Source organism: Rhinolophus hipposideros, assembly GCF_964194185.1.
Source record: "Rhinolophus hipposideros genome assembly, chromosome: 6".
In the NCBI taxonomy this organism is placed as follows: Eukaryota; Metazoa; Chordata; class Mammalia; order Chiroptera; family Rhinolophidae; genus Rhinolophus; species Rhinolophus hipposideros.
This window is the reverse complement of record NC_138052.1, coordinates 5,598,129-5,616,426: the sequence shown is the minus strand read 5'-3', so window position 1 is coordinate 5,616,426 and position 18,298 is coordinate 5,598,129. Positions and strand designations below refer to the sequence as shown.

The window sequence follows — 18,298 nt, the reverse complement described above, 5'->3', positions numbered from 1 at the left end:
GGGCATTTTCCTCCAGTCAAACTTTGGGCAGTGATGATAGCCACCATCTTTTTCTTGGTTTAGTGAGTACATTCTTTTGGACTCATTTCACTACTCAAAGACTCCTATTACTGTCTGTGATACTAATAAAGCTATTTAGCTATTTTGTGGAAGGCACCAGAAAATTACACTCTGTTCTGCTTTAAACAATTATCTGAAAATAAAGAAACTCTAGATAAAAGGCATGAGAGGAGAATGCAAGGTCAATGGTCCTGAAAATGTGCAGTGGAACTGACATTGTTGAAATGCTGCAGCTCCAGACAGGGGCAGACATGGGACTGGCTCCCCAGGGGCCACACTGGTAGTGGGGCTGCCCCGGGACTCACTCCTCTGACAGCCTCAGCCTCACCTTAGTCACATGTGTAGTTTACAACACCGGTCCCTGCACACCCAGCAGGCCAGAGGCAGGTACCCCACACCCAGCAATCCCTCAGGCTGAGACCAACACCTGGTTGAACCTCTGATGTGGGGGTGGAAGGCCGTGGGAATTGGCATCAGTTAGAAGGGTACTGGGGCCAAAAATCCATGTGATAGGTCTGGAACCTGGCAACTGGGCATCCCAGGGTCTCACTCCCTGGTTGGGGGGGGGCAGAAAACAAAAAGTTGGAGACATAAAAAGAGTGAACCACTATGTTGTAAAATGACTTGAGGTCACACGATGTCTGACAATTAGGTTCACAATTCATCCTAGAAAATGTGCTCCATACCTCACTGCTGAATATCACTACGGTCACCTTTGAAGTCCTCCCCTTGGGAAGCTTTGCACTGACACCAGCACCTAGTCCACCCTTCAAAGCAGTTTTGGAACTCTTTTGCTGGAATGGCCATCAGAGCTGTCGTCGTATTACCCTTAATGTCCCGAATGTGATCAAAATGTCTTTCTTTCAATATTTCCTTTATCTTTGGATAAAGAAAAAAGTCATTGAGGGCCAGACCAGGTGAGTAGGGTCTGAGTTCCAAAATAGTTATTTGTTTACTGACTAAAACCTCCCTCACAGACAGTGCCGTGTGAGCTGGTGCAGTGTCGTGATGCAAGAGTCATGAATTGTTGGCAAAATGTTCAGGTTGTTTGTCTAACTTTTTCACGTAGCCTTTTCAGCACTTCCAAATAGTAAACTTGGGTAACTGTTGTCCAGTTGTTACAAATTCACAATTAATAATCCCTCTGATATCAAAAAAGGTTAGCAACATTGTAACAAGTTCACAAATTCAATTGTCAGAACTTGTAGATAGTTAGGAAAGAATGAAGAAATATAATGAAGTCACTATAGTCAACATGTTAAGTTACTAAAATCAAATAGATTGAGGCATGGAGAGACAATTCAATTCTTTTAACAAGCCTGGAAACTTAAATTTTTGTTCTCCCCTGTCCTGCTTCAATGCCTGTGTGGGTATACATCAAACCTCCAGTAACCCCATGATTACCTCCTGAAGGACTAAAGAAAGAACATTTACATATCCCGTCCGCCTGACATCCCTTCCCCACACCATAGGTCATCTAGAAGATCACCGTCTTGGACCAATCCTATAGCTAAGAATACAGGACTGATTCTTCCCAAGAATATACATATTTTTTACGATGATAACCCTCAGTGTCTCTGTCTTCTTTGGAACACTCTGGGTCTTGCCTAGTTGTGTTTCCAGTTTGCAAACTCTAAGACCCTTGAATCCATCTTTATCATTTATTTCTAGCAAAGCCTCCAGACACTTTTTGAGTTTATTCAACACTAAGGATGGGTTGGGAATAGACCTCGACTAAAGGCAGGATTAGTTTGAATCCAGTGTGGGCACCTAGCCAGCAGCTGGAGCAAGGGCCTGGTAGGTGGGTGAGGGAGGTGGAGGATGGACATCCAGCCTACGCCTCATGGACCTCCTAGAATGCTATAAGCCAAGTCCCTGTGCATCCCTTCCTCGGGTCCTGAGTGGAGATGGTAAGTCAGGCATTGCACAACAGAAAATCACATTTTAAGACCTCAAAGGAATACAGCAGACCCAGCTTGAAGTTCCACTTGCCTCCACTGGTTTTAGAATTTTCTAAATGTGACATTTCCAAGGGTTATATCACTGTGATGAGCTGTTATTTACAAAGCATTTCCATTGTGGGTGTTTGTTTTGTTTTTAATCATCATCCAGACATCACAACACCCTAGTGAGTGAAAAATAAAGCTAGCAGTGCAAAGCTGAGTTTCAATCATGAGGCACCACACAAAGTCAATCGAGCATTTATAAGCTGGGGGGAAATGATCTAGATTCAATCTAATTTGTAGGGAAAGATTTCAAAGCCAGTTCTTAATTTTCCAAATGAGTACAACCATTTCTAATTTGATTTGTCTGAAAACTACCAGGTCTGACGGGCGTGCTGTCAGTAAATGGAGGGGAAAGCCTGCCCTGTGAGCAAAAGCTATCTTCCCTTTGTGCAGACTCTGGGAGAGAAGAGGACCAAATTAAAGGTTTTGTTTGTTTGTCTTATGTTTGGGGGAAGATAGACACCTTCAACCTTGTATTTATTTATTCAAAAGATAGTTATTTAGCAGTTCATATGTGCCAGGCGTGGTCCTTGTGGCAAGTGCACAGCCCAGGAGATAGACAGGCTGAACCCTTGCCAACATGGAGCTTGCATCTCAGGGAATGAGGGCCATGGGCCATGTCATCACAACAGGGATTGAGTGCCATGGGGAGACATCTGTGATGCTGAGACAGCATGTAACAGGGGTTTGTGAAGTGTTTTCTGATTTGAGTTTGGGAGGATAAATGGGACAAAGTGGGGCTGGGAGCAGGACTGGGCTGGTGGGTGAGAAAACAGGATGCATTTTTGAAACGTAAGGTACACTAGATGCTTGGCATCCATCAATACAGGCAACGTTTTATTTCTGCTAAAGAAGACCTCAAAGATTGACATCATGATCCTTGGGATTTCCTTTGAGGGACACCCAGGAGAGAAGCATCTTTAAGTGGGAAGGAATGTCAAAGAGCAGGGACACTGTGGCCCTGTCTTCTGGCCTCCAAAGAGCTGCCTGCCTACAGGAACCAGTGAACAGAGATCCACTGAGAACCACATACTACTCTTGGCCTCAGAGACTCCTTCCAGAATTATCCTCTCCCTAGCCTATCTCCCAGGTTCCACCCATTGGCTTTGAGTTCAGTTTTGGCTTCCTGTCTGTGTGTGCCTCTGTTTCTGACTCTGTATTTTATGCTTATTTCCTGTATGTCAAAGATAAACACTCTGCTCTGAGTTTTGGCTTTGCAAGAGCAGTTCCTTTCACCTGGAAGCAAAATACAAATGAGCACCTTGGGAGTTGGGATGTGAAAAGGAATGAAAAATAGACCCATGATTAAATGGATAACCTCTTAGTTTTCAGGTACAGGATAAAGCTATAACTCTATTCTGAACACTATTTAATTTCTGTACCAAATATGTGCAAAGCTATTTGGAAATATAAATCGGGAAGCATAAGCATATTTATAATACTTTTTGGCACTTTACTTTCACTTCTTGAAATCTACTTTAAGGAAATAATCTGAAATTAGACTAAGATTTATACAATAAGTACTATTATTTATAACAATACAAACCTGAGCCTAAAATTAAAGGAATAGTTAATTATGGTATATCTATATGACACATTACTTTGCTGCCACTAATAGCAATGTTTGTGGTAAACATAAAAAATGTTTATACTGTAATACCAAATGAAGTAAACAGAATACAAAATTACACATATGAATCAGATAAAATAAACCCCTATAAGTAGGGAGGTATAGAACAGAGACTAATTTGCTAAATATTGGCTCTCTCTGGGTAGTGGAATTCTGTTGATTTTATTTACATAATTATTTTTTCTCTCTTTCCAACTTATTTAAAATGAAGAAGGATAACTTGTATAATAGTAGTTTCAGTGAAATAGTTTTCCAAGAATTTTGTTTGAAAGCTTTCCTGACAACACATTCAGGATTAGGAATTGCCAGCAAGGACATTAGTATGGATTATTGAGAGGAAGAAATAATAGCACTTAATTCAGGTAGAGATAGAAACAACTGGATGTGAAACCCAATGGTTAGTGCTGTATTTTGCCATGTATAATGCATACTCACATTTTTGGCCCAAACTTTCAGGGCAAAAAAAAAAAAAAATCTTTCATTTTAATTTTCTTAATTCAATTTTTTATCTGTTTATATTTAGGTACTTTTTTATTATAAAGGAAATTTAGCATTTGTTTTTTAACATATTATGGTACAATAAATTTTACATAACAAATAATTACAAAACACAAGGCTAGATACAAGGTACAAGAAATTTTATGTACCGGCAACAAATTTACCATATTTACACATCTCATCCCAGAAGGTCAAGAACTCTTTGTTGTTGCAAGTTCATCCTAAATTCAACAAAACCAATGATCACATTCCAGGGTATTATTCTGCATACAAATATTGTTCTTAATATCTAGAGTTACATTTTAACTCATAAACATAAATGAAAGAATTAAAGATGTTTATATCGATACGGAATTAGTACCACCCATATATAATGTGCATCCTTACTTTCCCCTCACAAATTTGGGCCAAAAACATGTGCATTATACACAGCAATATACGGTATTTTTCAAATGGTTTCCACTTCTGAGTAATTTCGGAATCGCTTGTCCCCTCTACTGCAATCTTTAGTCATGTGTCCATTCTACTCAAGGCAAAGGTGACACGTCATTAGAGCAGTAAGGCCAAAGTAAGGTGGGCATGCATGGACGTGCATTTACTTTTTCCTTTGCAGTAAACTTTCTTCTCCAAACTGTTTTGCTTGTCCCACATGCAAAGCAACTGTCCACTCTACACACATGCATAACGTGCTTTTTCAGACAAATTTACTTTGGTGAGGAACAATTCTTTTTAGGTATGCAAACAATGTGGGCTTGTTGGTTCTTCAGTAGAGACTGGAAAAGTAGCAAATGTGTGTGAAGGGCAAGTAACACCAACTGGCCTGGAAAATTAAGCAAATTTATAGCTCTATAATAAGTGTGTTATATATGTCAGCATCTCAATTTTGTCAATAATGATTTATGAAAATAGGAAGAAACATATCTAAGTATGATTCCTGCTGATATCTCTAAATAAACATTAAAACATTTTCCTAATTAAAATATTTTTTAAAAATAGAGGGTGCAACTGGAATATTTGCACTTGGGGTGATAATCTAGATCAACACTGTGTAATGTAAATATAATGTAAGCCACACATGTAATTTAAATTTTTCTGGCAGCCACATGAAAAAGTTATGAAGATAGATGTTAACTAGACTCATTATGATCATTTCACTATGCATACAAATGTTGAAGCGTGATGTTGTATACCTGAAACTAACATAATGGTATATTTCAAATACATCTCATTTTTTAAAGTAATTTTAGTTTGAATATGTGTTTTTAACTCAATACATACAAATATTATTTAAACATGCAACCAAATTAAAATTATTGATACGTGTTTGTGTATATGTATATATATATGTATATATATATATATATATATACATATATATATATATATATATGTATATATATACTGTTTATTTTTAACCTTGACAACACATCAATTTGATCTAGCCACACTTCAAATGCTCAATATCCAAATATAGACAGTGACCACCATATCAAAGGGCACAAATCTAGAGCATTGCTGGTAGAATTGGGCTTTCCTACTTTGACATTGAAATAGAAATTCGATCACTTATTACATTAGAAGTGTACTGACATTTATATTCAAAGAGATTTGGCACCTATTGAAAATCAAATCCCCTTGCCTATCTTGGTAGAGGAATTCCAATTTATTTGAGATAACAATATGCTCAACTGGGTGACCACATGTCCCCTCTTCCCCTACAGATATGTGTGGGGTACTCTTTTGGCTTCCTTTTTCCTCTCTTCTGCAGCTCTGCATGTGGATGTGACACCTAAAGTTCCACGGTGGCACCCTCAGGGTGGCAGCAACAGAATAAGAGTGGTCAAGTAGAACGATTGAAAAATCAGGGTCCCTAACAACTTCATGGGTCTGCCAATCCCTAGGTTTTTGTTTTATTTGGAGAAGTGGTGGGTAATAGTGAAGGGGATCAAATGAATATGTCATAAGCACTGAGAAAACACATGTTCCTAAAAATGATGAAATATATTTGCCAGTTTAAGACCCTATGTTTCTATAAGTCATGAAAAATATTAATATATTTACCAATCTAAAGAAAGTTAATTGCTTACTTTTTAGTTTTCTCTAGAAATTAAAGTTTCTAAGGGTTAAGAATTCTAATTAACATGCAAGGAAATTAATATGTTTTTGGTAAAAGAAGGTATAAGGTATGGAAATGCACTTCTGAAGGAATTAAAAGGAGAGTTATAGAAAGTTTATGAATTGGAACCTTCAGAAAGTAAATTTTTCACGTGTGATCAAGCTGAATAAGATAGGAATGAATTTAATTAAGTGAATTTAAATATCAAAAATAAGGTGATGCAAAATTAGTTTGGTTCTCTCTTTCTCTGTTAAAACCCTGTACTGATTGGTCTGTACTTAATAAGATTATATAAAGTTATTTTTTGCTTAGAAAGCAAAGATTCTGTGGTTCATCAAAAAATTTTTCTGTGCTTTATGTTGTCTTAATCAGGTCATTGATTATTTAGGAAAACGGAATCTTCTCTATAGTCACAAGTACAGTTCTGCTAACAATTATGTAACTTGCATTATTTGTCTTTGAATTTATTCTGTCACTTTGGTTAAGTGGATAATTAAGTAATGTTTCATAAAGATCTATGATCTTTTTAGTCAAATGTCCAAACTTTTTGATATGTTGGACAAACTTCTCAAAATTCAAATTTTTAAATAGAGTATTTTCTTGACCAGGAATACCTCACAAGATTTGTTCTCTCTTCTTATAAAAGAGATATATTAAACTAATTAGACTTATTTGCTAAATTAAATTGCTTGGGCAACACTGCAAAATAAAATGATAAAAACTTCTAGGGTATATTATATATAAACACTACTAATATGTGTCACAAAATTATATGAAATTTGTAAAATTCTGATATGTTCTGATATAATATTTTCGATTGCAATTCTAGTTAACTTACAATGTTGTGTATTACAGAGAAAAGCACATTTATTTGTCAACTGCATTATAATCAAATCTTTAACCAAGTCATTTTAAGTTTGTATCATTTATAGACAGTTCTTATTTAGCTCTGGTGCTTTTCTAAACATGTATCTTCTTTAGAAAGCTCCATTGAGAGGACTCTGACTTATTCCAAATACAGGTTTCTGATGAACTTTGAGATCATACTTTTAAATTGGATGAAGATTTGCAAAACTTTAAGGAAAAACTGGATTTATAAAACTGCTGACAAAAGATGAAGATAAGAATTACATGAGACTGAATGAACCAATGAGGATGATTCTTATTTTTATGATTTTTTGTTTAAAATATTGCTGAGTATTTTTTTAATCTTTCATTTTCCAGACATAAGAAAATGTGTTTCTCTTAAACTGCACGAGACTTAGAGTAATCAGGTAAATTATACTTTTGTAAGCAGAATTGAAACATTTATCTTTTTCTCCCTACTTGATCCCTCCATGATTTATAAACTCAGTGAGTATAATTTTCTTGGCAATCTGGTCATTTGAATAAGTCAATAAGAATCTATTCTCTTTGTAATGGGACACAACTGGAAACTGGTTATATTAACAAGACTGTGACAGGAATTTCATGTTTGAGAGAGCCACCCATAGACTCAGATATGATCAGATAGTCTGAAGGAACTAGAATGACTTAAGAAAGCTAATAAAAGCCTTGGAAAAACAGCCTGGTACCTTGCATAACTACAAGCTTCTCAGCAGCCTTCCCAGGTGAGTAAAGAAGGTCACTTTCTGGCAGGTACAGGAACTTCAGGATATTTTAGGGAACAAATCCAAATGTACTGCAGGCAAAGTCTGAGGGCAAGTATTTGGCTTGGCCTCTTAGCCTCAAGAGGCTATTTAAGAACAAAATAAATTAACAAACAAAATAGAAGCAGACTCATAGATACAGAGAACAAACTGATGGTTGCTAGAGGGGAGGGAGTTTGGGAAGCTGCATGGAAAGGGTGAAGAGATTAAGAAGTACAAACTGGTAGTTACAAAATAGTCATGGAGATGTAAAGTACAGCATAGAGAATATGGTCAATAATATTGCAACAACTATGTAGAGTGCCAGGTGGATACTAGACTAGTCAGGGGGATCAACCAATAAATTATATAAATGTCTAACCACTATGCTGTACTCCTGAAACTAATATAAAATAATATTGAATATCAACTATAACTGAAAAAAAAAAACAAGGAAGAATTTTCAAAAAGCATGAAAAATAATAAAAAATAATAATTAAAAAGAGGCTATTTAAAATTCAATCTGGAGACTCCTTATGAAAAATTCTAGCAAAGCAGATTTAAAAGAGTCTACATGATCAATTGTTATTCTTGTATTTATGCAAATGTACAGGACAAGTTTATTGAAAACTACACTTACTTGCAAATAAATTAGCTTAATTTGGCTATTTGTAGTTTAAAAATGAGGGTGATTTTAGAGAGAATAATTGTGTGTCAGTATAAACAATAACATACATTTATGGAAATTAAATTCTAGTCCTACTAATTTCCTTAAGGTGTTTATTATTTAACTGTAAACTGGACTGCATCCTGCATTCAAGTTTTCTCAAATTTTGGTTGCACGTTTCTGAACCAACGTTTTCAATTTTCTACAATACTACTGAGATAGAAACACCATATTCAGTCAGGGACATGGCCACAGTGGAGGGGATTAAGGCTGAGACCATAACCAAAACCAAAGAAAATAACTTGAAAATAGCTAACAATAAAATTCAAACTACAGAGCCCCCCAGAATTATCAACCCAGGTACAGGGGGCCAATCAGCTCCTAACAAACAAATTCAAACTACAGAGCCCGCCAAAATTAACTGCCCAGGTACAAGAGGCCAATCAGCTCTGACTCAGACATTAATAGTTCCCAGGGTGGCCCCGCGTGGGGGGCATTCCACTTTTGAATCCCCCCTTTCTTCGAAGAACTGTTCTCTTGCGCTTTACAATAAAACTGTACTGCTTAAACCTTGCCTCTCCAGTCCGCGTTCTCATTCTTCTGTGACTACCAGATCAGGATTCCTGGAACACAACAGGACCCTATATCATTTGGGGGCTCGCCAGGCATATGAGGAGAGGTAAGCATGCTTCACGCTTCTGCTACCGCTTGCCTGGCTTCAGGCTTCCATTTTAAGACTCTCTCTCTCAAAAAAACAAAAACAAAAACAACAAAAAAAATAAAAATAAAAAACAAAAAATTGGGCCTCCGTTAACCATTTAAAAGCGACTAGCGTGGCTGCCCACCTACAAGACTCGGAGGACAGGTCTTCCAGGACCAGAGGCGGCTGATCCCCAGATCTGCATTGAGAATGTTGGCTGTCCACTGCCGGGCTTCTTTCCCCCAAAAGGGAGACATCCTCGGTGCACGACTAGCAGGTAGACCCTGGATGACAATTGCGGGACCCTGTCCATGGTGATACTACGGTGGGTCCCAAGGTCCCGCGCTAGTCCAACAGCCCAAAGTGGGTGTCTTGGACCAACCCTTCCACCACTGTCACTCTTTCCAGCTTTTCCTATCCTTAACACCTGTGAGACGTTGGTCCAGGGTCTTTCCCATCTGACCTCCTCACCCACATGACACCTGCTCCCCTGCAACACCTAAGGTAAGAAAATGGGCCTTTGTTTTTACCACAGCTCCTTAGTCACCACAGGTCTCCTCTTTTAAGGCACCTAGCAGAATTCCTCAGCAACCCATTGGGATCTCCTCATGGCTCTCAGATGCCAATGGTGCTGTCCTGAGGTCCCCATCCAACACCTCTGTTGTTTCTGTTCCCTGAACTACTCCTGCCGTTTTACTAACTCTTGCCTAGCAGCCCCTGTACATCTGGGTCTCCATCCTTGGGGACCCGGATATCTCGCCGCTTTTCTCTCACAGTCATCAAAGCCACACCCCACATTCCTGATTCCCTGTATCTTAAGGAATCCTCCTTCTTTGAGTCCTTTGGGTTTTCTGCAATGTTTCCCTTCACCCCTATCAGGACAGGTACTCCTTAGAATCCCTATCCCTCAGGCAGGTTCCCTCCCTCCGGTCTGGGCCATTTACACCCTCCTCTCCATTCTCCTCAAATGGAGTCGCTTCTCCTTAGCCCGTGGCATCAATTTCCGGGATGCCCAGAGTAGGGCCCTTCATCCCTCCAGTCTAAAATGGCCCATTATTGGCCACACACTATGTAGGAGATAGGCAGGCATTCGCTCAGGGTTTGGACCAGGCAGCACAGGTAAGGATGACCAATCCTCGCCCCACCGGTGACCCCGATGGTGTGTTAGACCCAAAGGACTAGAGGATGCCCTATGCAGAGTACTGGGAGAAAAGAGTGATAAAGGGATGCCTTTCCTCTTCTTCCTCCCTTTCAGCATGCGCAGTCAGCCTTCAACCACCTACATCCTGAATCACTGGAAAAAATTTGACCCCCGGACCCTGAATAATTAGCACATGATATTCTTCTGCTCTGAAGCGTGGCCCCAACACAACTTAGAAGATGGGGAAATCTGGCCTCCTGAGGGAAGTCTCAGCTACGATACTATTATGCAATTAGAAAGGTTCTGCAGGCCGGAAGGCAAATGATGCGAAATTCCATATGTTCAGGCCTTTATGGCCCTCTACCAGGACCCCTCTTTATGCCATGGGAACAAAGAAATCAATACCAACAAAGATCAAAAACAAAGCCCAGATCATCTAGACCTTGTAGATGACCCCCTACTTAAGCTGCCCCCTGCTCCTCGAAGGCAACAGGCTCCCTCAGCCTCCCAAGGAGAAGCACTTCCTCCACCATCTCTACCTCCTCCAGCTACTGCCGCCTCTAAGGGCCCTGAGATTATCCTTAGCCCTCCTGACACCAGGAGTGGGACACTTTATCCTACAATCCCATTGTCCACTTCCGCTCTCTTTTCCCTTAGGAAGGTGCCTGGAATGGAGGGTATGGTGAGGGCTCAAGTCCCCTTCTCAATAACAGATATTCCGCAATATAAAGGAAAACTAGGAAAATATTCTGAGAACCCTGACAGATTTGCAGATGGGTTTCAAACTTTACCTTTGGCCTTTGACCTCTCATGGAGAGACATTCAATTTGTTTTGGCCACCTGTTGTACTGCTATTGAAAGGGACCACATCTTAGAAGCAGCCTGCCGAGAGGCAGCTGAAACATTTGCAGAATCCCACGAGTCAATGTCCTGTTGCTGATCCTAACTGGTATTTTAACATTGCAGTCTCCATTGCAGACTACGCTCCCGTCACCAGCTATATGCAGCATGTTTTAAAACAATTGTTCCCCAGGGTACGAACGGCTGCAGTAGCACAGATTCTAATCCTGCTCCTAACTGGAATCTTAGGAGCATCTGGTACAGCCTTAGGGGGAACTTCCATTCATCTATCTGTCCAACTAGCAAAACCCTCAAAATAAACCAGCTCCAGAATACAAAAGCTTACCCAACAAGTAGGCTCTCTAGCAGGGGTGGCTCTTCAGAACAGACAGACCCTAGATTTGTTAACCTCCTATGTGGGAACGACCTGTGTATATCTTAAAGAGGAATGCTGTTTCTACATAAATCATACAGGGTCCATAGTTGCCCATCTAGACACTGCCCATGAGCTAATAACTTCCATCGAAGGTCTCTCAGATTGGTGGGTGTCCCTTAGAGCCCAGCTCCTACAACGGCTGTGGTCCCTCCTCGCCCCTTTACTAATCCTCCTCCTTCTACTCTCATTCGGGCCTGAATCCTCAACCTAGTCACTTGGTTTATCTCTTCTTGCCTAGAAGCCATAAGACTACTAATTGTACTCAATATGGAGCTGTATATGGACCTACATGAACTACACATCTACTATGGGCTGTTAGACTGCCCTCTGACCGACTGACCCACTGCCCATCCATGCTTCACCCCTCCTCAGCAGGAAGCAGACAGAGCAGTCTTTGTCCCTTTCCCTAATGTCAGTTAGGGTTATATCATCAGAGGGAGGACTGAGATAGAAACGCCATAGTCAGTCAGGGACATGGCCATGGTGGAGGGGATTAAGGCCAAGACCATAACCAAAGTCAAAGAAAATAACTTGAAAATAGCTAACAATAAAATTCAAACTGCAGAGCCCGTCAGAATTATCAGCCCAGGTACAGGGGGCCAATCAGCTCCTAACAAACAAATTCAAACTACAGAGCCCACCAAAATTAACTGCCCAGGTCCAAGAGGCCAATCAGCTCTGACTCAGAGACATTAATAGTTCCCAGGGTAGCCCCGCGTGGGGGGCATTCCACTTTGGAGTCCCCTGTTTCTTCGGAGAGCTTTTCTCTTGTGCTTTATAATAAAACTGTACTGCTTAAACCTTGCCTCTTCGGTCTGCATTCCCATTCTTCTGTGACTGTGAGATCATGATCCCGGGAACACACCAGGATCCTATATCACTGTGACTTGGAATCACTGGGAACTAAAACTGCCATTTTTCCTAAAGTCCTGCAAACTACAGCTAGATGACTTGATAGAAATATCAGAAAAATGATGACAATAGCTCAAGTTTAGACAATATTCGCGTTTTTTTGCAATATAAAAGAAAAAAATAAAATGTTTGCCTAAACACTCAATGACATCACCAGGGACATTCTAACTGAAAATCAAGAAAATCTATCACATTGTCACTGCTTGGCCTCATTCCATCTAAAGAAACTTTGAACCTGACATCTAGAAATCTCCACTGTCAGTTATCCAGGCTCAAAAACTGGATTATAATTTGCTCTAGGCATTCACCTCTGTTTTTTTTTTTTTTTTTTTTTAATTTCCATAGAAATACCTCATTAAATAGCTGCGTGCTTACTTACACAATATAGGCTTAATTTGGGAGCCTGCTTGCTCCATCCCCTTCTGAAATGAGACCAGTGTTTTCACTGAACAACCTATTTTCAGGAGTAAGTGATTGGGTCAATGAAATTTGGAGCAATCTACCAAATTTGCCAACCCCAAAATATGTCTTTTGGGATATTGATTTTAAGCTGGGTATTAAGAGTCAAAAGACTCAGAAAGAACTTTTGATCCTCCCCCCTCACCTGCCTGAAAGAATTCAGATAGAAAAACATCTGCCTAAAAGGAAGAGAATTTTAACATGTGCACCTTATCACATACAGATTAAGTGTGGTAGACCTGGAGAAATGTAGCAGAGCCTGTTTGTTGGACTCTCCTCTGTGTCCCATTGTTTCTAGGTGGCCCTGCAATAATTTGTTTACCACATGTTTGCTCTTTCTCATCTCCCTGTAGATTGCCTATTTCCCTTTGAAATCCCAAACCCCTGCTCCCTCTCCTTTGTCCAGAATGACATATAAGCCTCAACTGCCCAGTGTGTTCTGGGGTCTCCTATTCTATGGCACCTCTGCATGGACACCCATAATAAATTTTGGACATTTTCTCCTGTTAATCTGGCTCATGTTAATTAACACTTTGATCTTGGACTTCTAGCCTCCAGAACTGTGAGAAAATAATTCTCTGTTGTTCCAGCCACGCCCCCCAGGCTGTGGTATTTTGTTGTGGCAGTCCTTGGAAGCTAACACAGTGATAGAGGGACTTGAAACAATTCTGCTTAAAGAAATCTTTGAGTTGAAAGGTATTTTAGACAGCATCTAGAGAGCATTTCTTAATCACAGATGGCACCAGAAAGAATAAGTTAATTGCAAAGTTGTTATAAGATATTACCCCATCCAAAAAAAGAAAAATGTACAAAGGTTGAAAGAAAATTATTTTTGCACCTCCATTGTAGATAGCTGATACAAATGCTTTATGAGTAAGTGGTCTCCAGATAATAAAATCATAAGTGACTGTTATTGCCGGAATTCTATTTCTCCAGGATTTATAAGTTGAAGCACCAGCCCTCTCATATCTAAGAATAGGACTGTATTTGGAGATAGAGACACTAAAGAGGTGATTAAGGTAAATTGAGGCCATTAGGGTGGGTCCTAAACCAATTTGACCAGTGTCCAGACAAGAACAGGCCATCTGGACACATAGGAACACATGAACTATATGTACACATAAAGGAAAGATCATCTGAGGATACAGCCAGAAGGTGGGCATCTGCCAGCCAAAGAGAGGCCTCCGGAGAAACCAAATCAGCCAACACTTTGATCTTGGACTTCTAATCTGCAGAACTGTGAGAACATAATTCTCTGTTGTTTAAGCCACCTCCCCCAGGCTGTGATATTTTGTTGTGGCAGTCCTTGAAAACTAACACAGTGATAGAGAGACTTTAAATAATTCTTTTTAAAGAAATCTTTGAGTTGAAAGGTGTTTTAGACACAACTAAAGAGTGTTTCTCAATTACAGATGGCACCAAAAAAAATAATTGTGAAGTTTACCCCATGACCTAGTGACCCAATTGGATGGAGAAGCCACATCTCCTGACCACAAAATGTTCTTTCTCATTAGACCATTTTTTGCTGAACCAGGGGAGTAGAAATCATTAGTAGAGACAGCCATCCCAAGGGTTGTCTTCTAATTATCTATCTCCAGTCGGCTGAGTCAGATGGGGTTAAGGATCCATTAATTAGGTGTGCAAATCACTAGTACAGAGATCAGTCTCCCTTCAGAAGATGGTCCAGAAAATGTAGAATAAGGAGACATTCTTCGTCACTGCTATTCAGACCCTACACATTTATCTTGGTTGAATCATCACACCAGAAGCTTAAACAAATATTTATTAAGCACTTACTATCTTTAGTGCACTCACTTCCGCCTAGGAATTCAAATGACTGCTTTCTCTTTTACAAAAAAATCCTTCACTTACTCAACACTTCTTGATCACCATTTTCATAATGTAACTTTATTTTAGTTAAATTTTAGAAACCCAGCGACTAGAGCAGGATAGAAAATGTGAATAGAGAACAGCATAGTAGTTGATCGTGGATTTGGCATCAGAAAGACCAGGCACAGAGAATAGGTTCTGTCATTTGCTAGTTATGTATCTTGGGTAAGTTACTTTAACACTTACTTATTTTTGCAATTGCAACATAAAACCACAAATAGTTATCCACTGCATAAGGTTATTTCAATGATTTAAAATGGATAAATGTGAAAAATCAGTTGACAGAATATCTGGCACACGCTGAATTCTTAATAAATTATTATTTTCATTACAGAGTACATGGATAAGACAAAAATAAATTGCATGAAGAATGTTCCTTTGAGAAAACACACATTTTTATAGTATGGTGGTTGCCTTTGTTGAGAGTGCAGGTTTTTATATTTTTCTTTCTACCTTTCTGTGTTTTCCAAATTTCCTATAATCCATAACCATTAGTTTTTAAATGAAAATGGGAATTAAGTATTATTTTCAAGATACTTATTGGTTCATATATTGGTTAGGTGGGTATGCTGGTGAGACAGCTGGGATTCCTGTGCTTTCCTACAGCAGTGTCAGCCCTAATCGCCTCACAACTCATAAAACACGTGAACCAGTGCCTCCTAGAGAGGGTGTGAGGGTTGCATGGATATCTGGGTTACAAGCCACTGAGATTTGATACCCACACCGTAGATTGCCAAACCCTGGTTATAAACACGTAATTTTATGGGTAAAAACACGAAGAAAAGATGCTTAGACTGTCTTGCTGGGTTTTGGTAGTCATCACACTCAATGAAAAGTCCGATACATTCACATGCTATCTAGTTTACTGGAAGCATGTGAAATGGGTGTTTGCTGTTTCTTCAGTATGGAGTATTGCATTTGTCCATGCACATGGAATGAAGAACAGGCACCAGAGACTTCCTAGAAAACTACAGGCCTCTTCTGGAGCTGCCTGAGCTTCCCTTCACCGTGGGAAACTGACATTAACGTTCCATCCACCAGGTCGGGCACTCTGGTGTGGTTCTTGCAGTGTTTCTCACATACTGTGCTTTCACCACGTGGGGGATATAAATGAAGTGGTGGCAGGCTTTCGGGCATGCCATCATCCCCAAATCTGTTCAGACTTGAGATTTCTACCAGACACTTCAAATGTGGACTAAATGTGTTCATTTAAACTTGTTCTGATCTCAGAGTTACTTTCCCAGATTCGATCTTTTAATTTTCACTATAAAATTATTATTTTTTAAAGATAAAATGTTTATTTAGCTTGGATTGTACTGATGCACGGAGGACAAATATAACAAATATAATGCCCTTCAAGAGGCTTACTTCCTTGGTTGAAGCAAGGCAAATTATGGACATTCTTACAGCATCAGGGAGGGAACTGAAGTGATAACCGGTCCCTGCGGGGGAGAATGAGTAACCCGGAGGGAGGACAGAAATGGACTGATGAGCTGAACTAAGATATTAAAGAGAATGTAGAAAGGAATGGCAGGAAAATAAAGCAATTTCAAACGAGGTGAGAAAGCTGCATGAGAAAACCTTTCGGTGAAATTTGAGAAGTTTTGTGAGAATTGATAGTTAAGTTCCTGAACTTGTTGCAACAATGTTGCTAACCTTTTTTTTTATATATATATCAGAGGGATTATTAATTATGACTTTGTACCAACTGGACAAACAGTTAACCAAGTTTACTATATGGAAGTGCTGAAAAGGCTATGTGAAAAAATTAGACGACCTGACCTTTTTGCCAACAATTCATGGCTCTTGCATCACGACAATGCACCAGCTCACATGGCAGTGTCTGTGAGGGAGTTTTTAGCCAGGAATCAAATAACTATATTGGAACACCCTCCCTACTCACCTGATCTGGCCCCCAGTGACTTCTTTCTTTACTTTAAGGTAAAGGAAATATTGAAAGGAAGACATTCAAGACATAAACGGTAATATGACAGGAGCTCTGATGGCCATTCCAGGAAAAGAGTTCCAAAATTGCTTTGAAGGATGGACTAGGCACTGGCATCTGTGCATAGCTTCCCAAAGGGAGTACTTTGAAGGTGACCGTAGTGATATTCAGCAATGAGGTATGTAGCACTTTTTATAAGATGCATCCATTAACTTAATTGTCTTACCTCATATGTCTATTTTTCACAATTTGTGTTGAGGGGTAAATTATTTGGATTCATCCAATACAAGTCTACATATAGAGGACCTTAACACTTTTGAGTATGAGGAATTCATTCTAATGTAATAAATTACATGGATCCATAAAAGAGAATGGTTATAGCGTCACTATTTTTTATAAGCAAATATGCAATGACAAAGTAAAATAATGACTATGTTCTTATTCACAAAAGCCCTGACTTATATTTGAGATTTCGTATTTCATACGTTTGTGAGACATGCTATTGTCTAAGGCTGTGCTTGGGCTATGTTGAGTCATGAATATGCATGAGCCTCCCTTTGTCTTCCCAACCCCTTCTTGAAGATGTCCAGGGCCTCTAATTTTTAACCTAGATTTTTAAAGAAAAAACTGAGATTAGTGCCAATCATCCATTTCTGGGACTCAGCTCCAAAGCTACCCTTCTTTGCCCTGCTGTTGATACTGGAGTTGCACCCTGTAAACATTTTTCTTTTGTCAGCTAGCCAAATGTTACACTCTGACAATAGAGAGCAGATATTTAACACTATGAGTGACACAGGAAAGTATGTTTATTTTGTGAAACTTATAAAATATTTAGGGTGATAGGAAAAAAAACTCTTGCAAAGAAGTAGACTGGACTAAAACATATTGTTTCCCAGATGTACTTATGTCTCCACATTGAGTTTTTTCATAGACCATCCGCTGGCTTGGACTGTCTTCCTATCACTTTGGAATAATCTAAGCGTGTCTTTCTTCAATGCTTATATCAACTTCCCACACTTTCATGAAATCTTTCTTGGTTACCAGCCCTGTGAGTTCTTCTCCTTGACTCTTGACTATCTTTGAAACTTGCCCAGAGTGAGCAGTGACTGGCTTGTGGCAGTTGGAAGCACTGTTAGCCTTACAGGCTAGAGGCCAGGGGGTGTAGTAAGAGCAAGAAAGCAAGAACGTGGAACACCAAATGGAAAACCAGTGTCATTGAAAGTGATCAAGGTTGTGAAACAAACAAAAAGGGCAGGTCAGACCACAAAGGCTAGTGAAATGAGAAGAGGTGTGGCCATCAAAATTGTGCCAGGAGACAAGAAAACACATGTGAAAAGATAGCCAGGGTAAGAGCGTCAGCTTTGAATTCT

General features: G+C 39.5%; 1 protein-coding gene across 4 annotated transcripts in view; it reads right to left on the bottom strand.

Annotated features, from left to right (window-relative positions):
• CNTNAP5 (contactin associated protein family member 5) overlaps positions 1-18,298 on the bottom strand; it is an 800,511-nt gene that overhangs the window by 374,130 nt on the left and 408,083 nt on the right. The window lies entirely within an intron of this gene.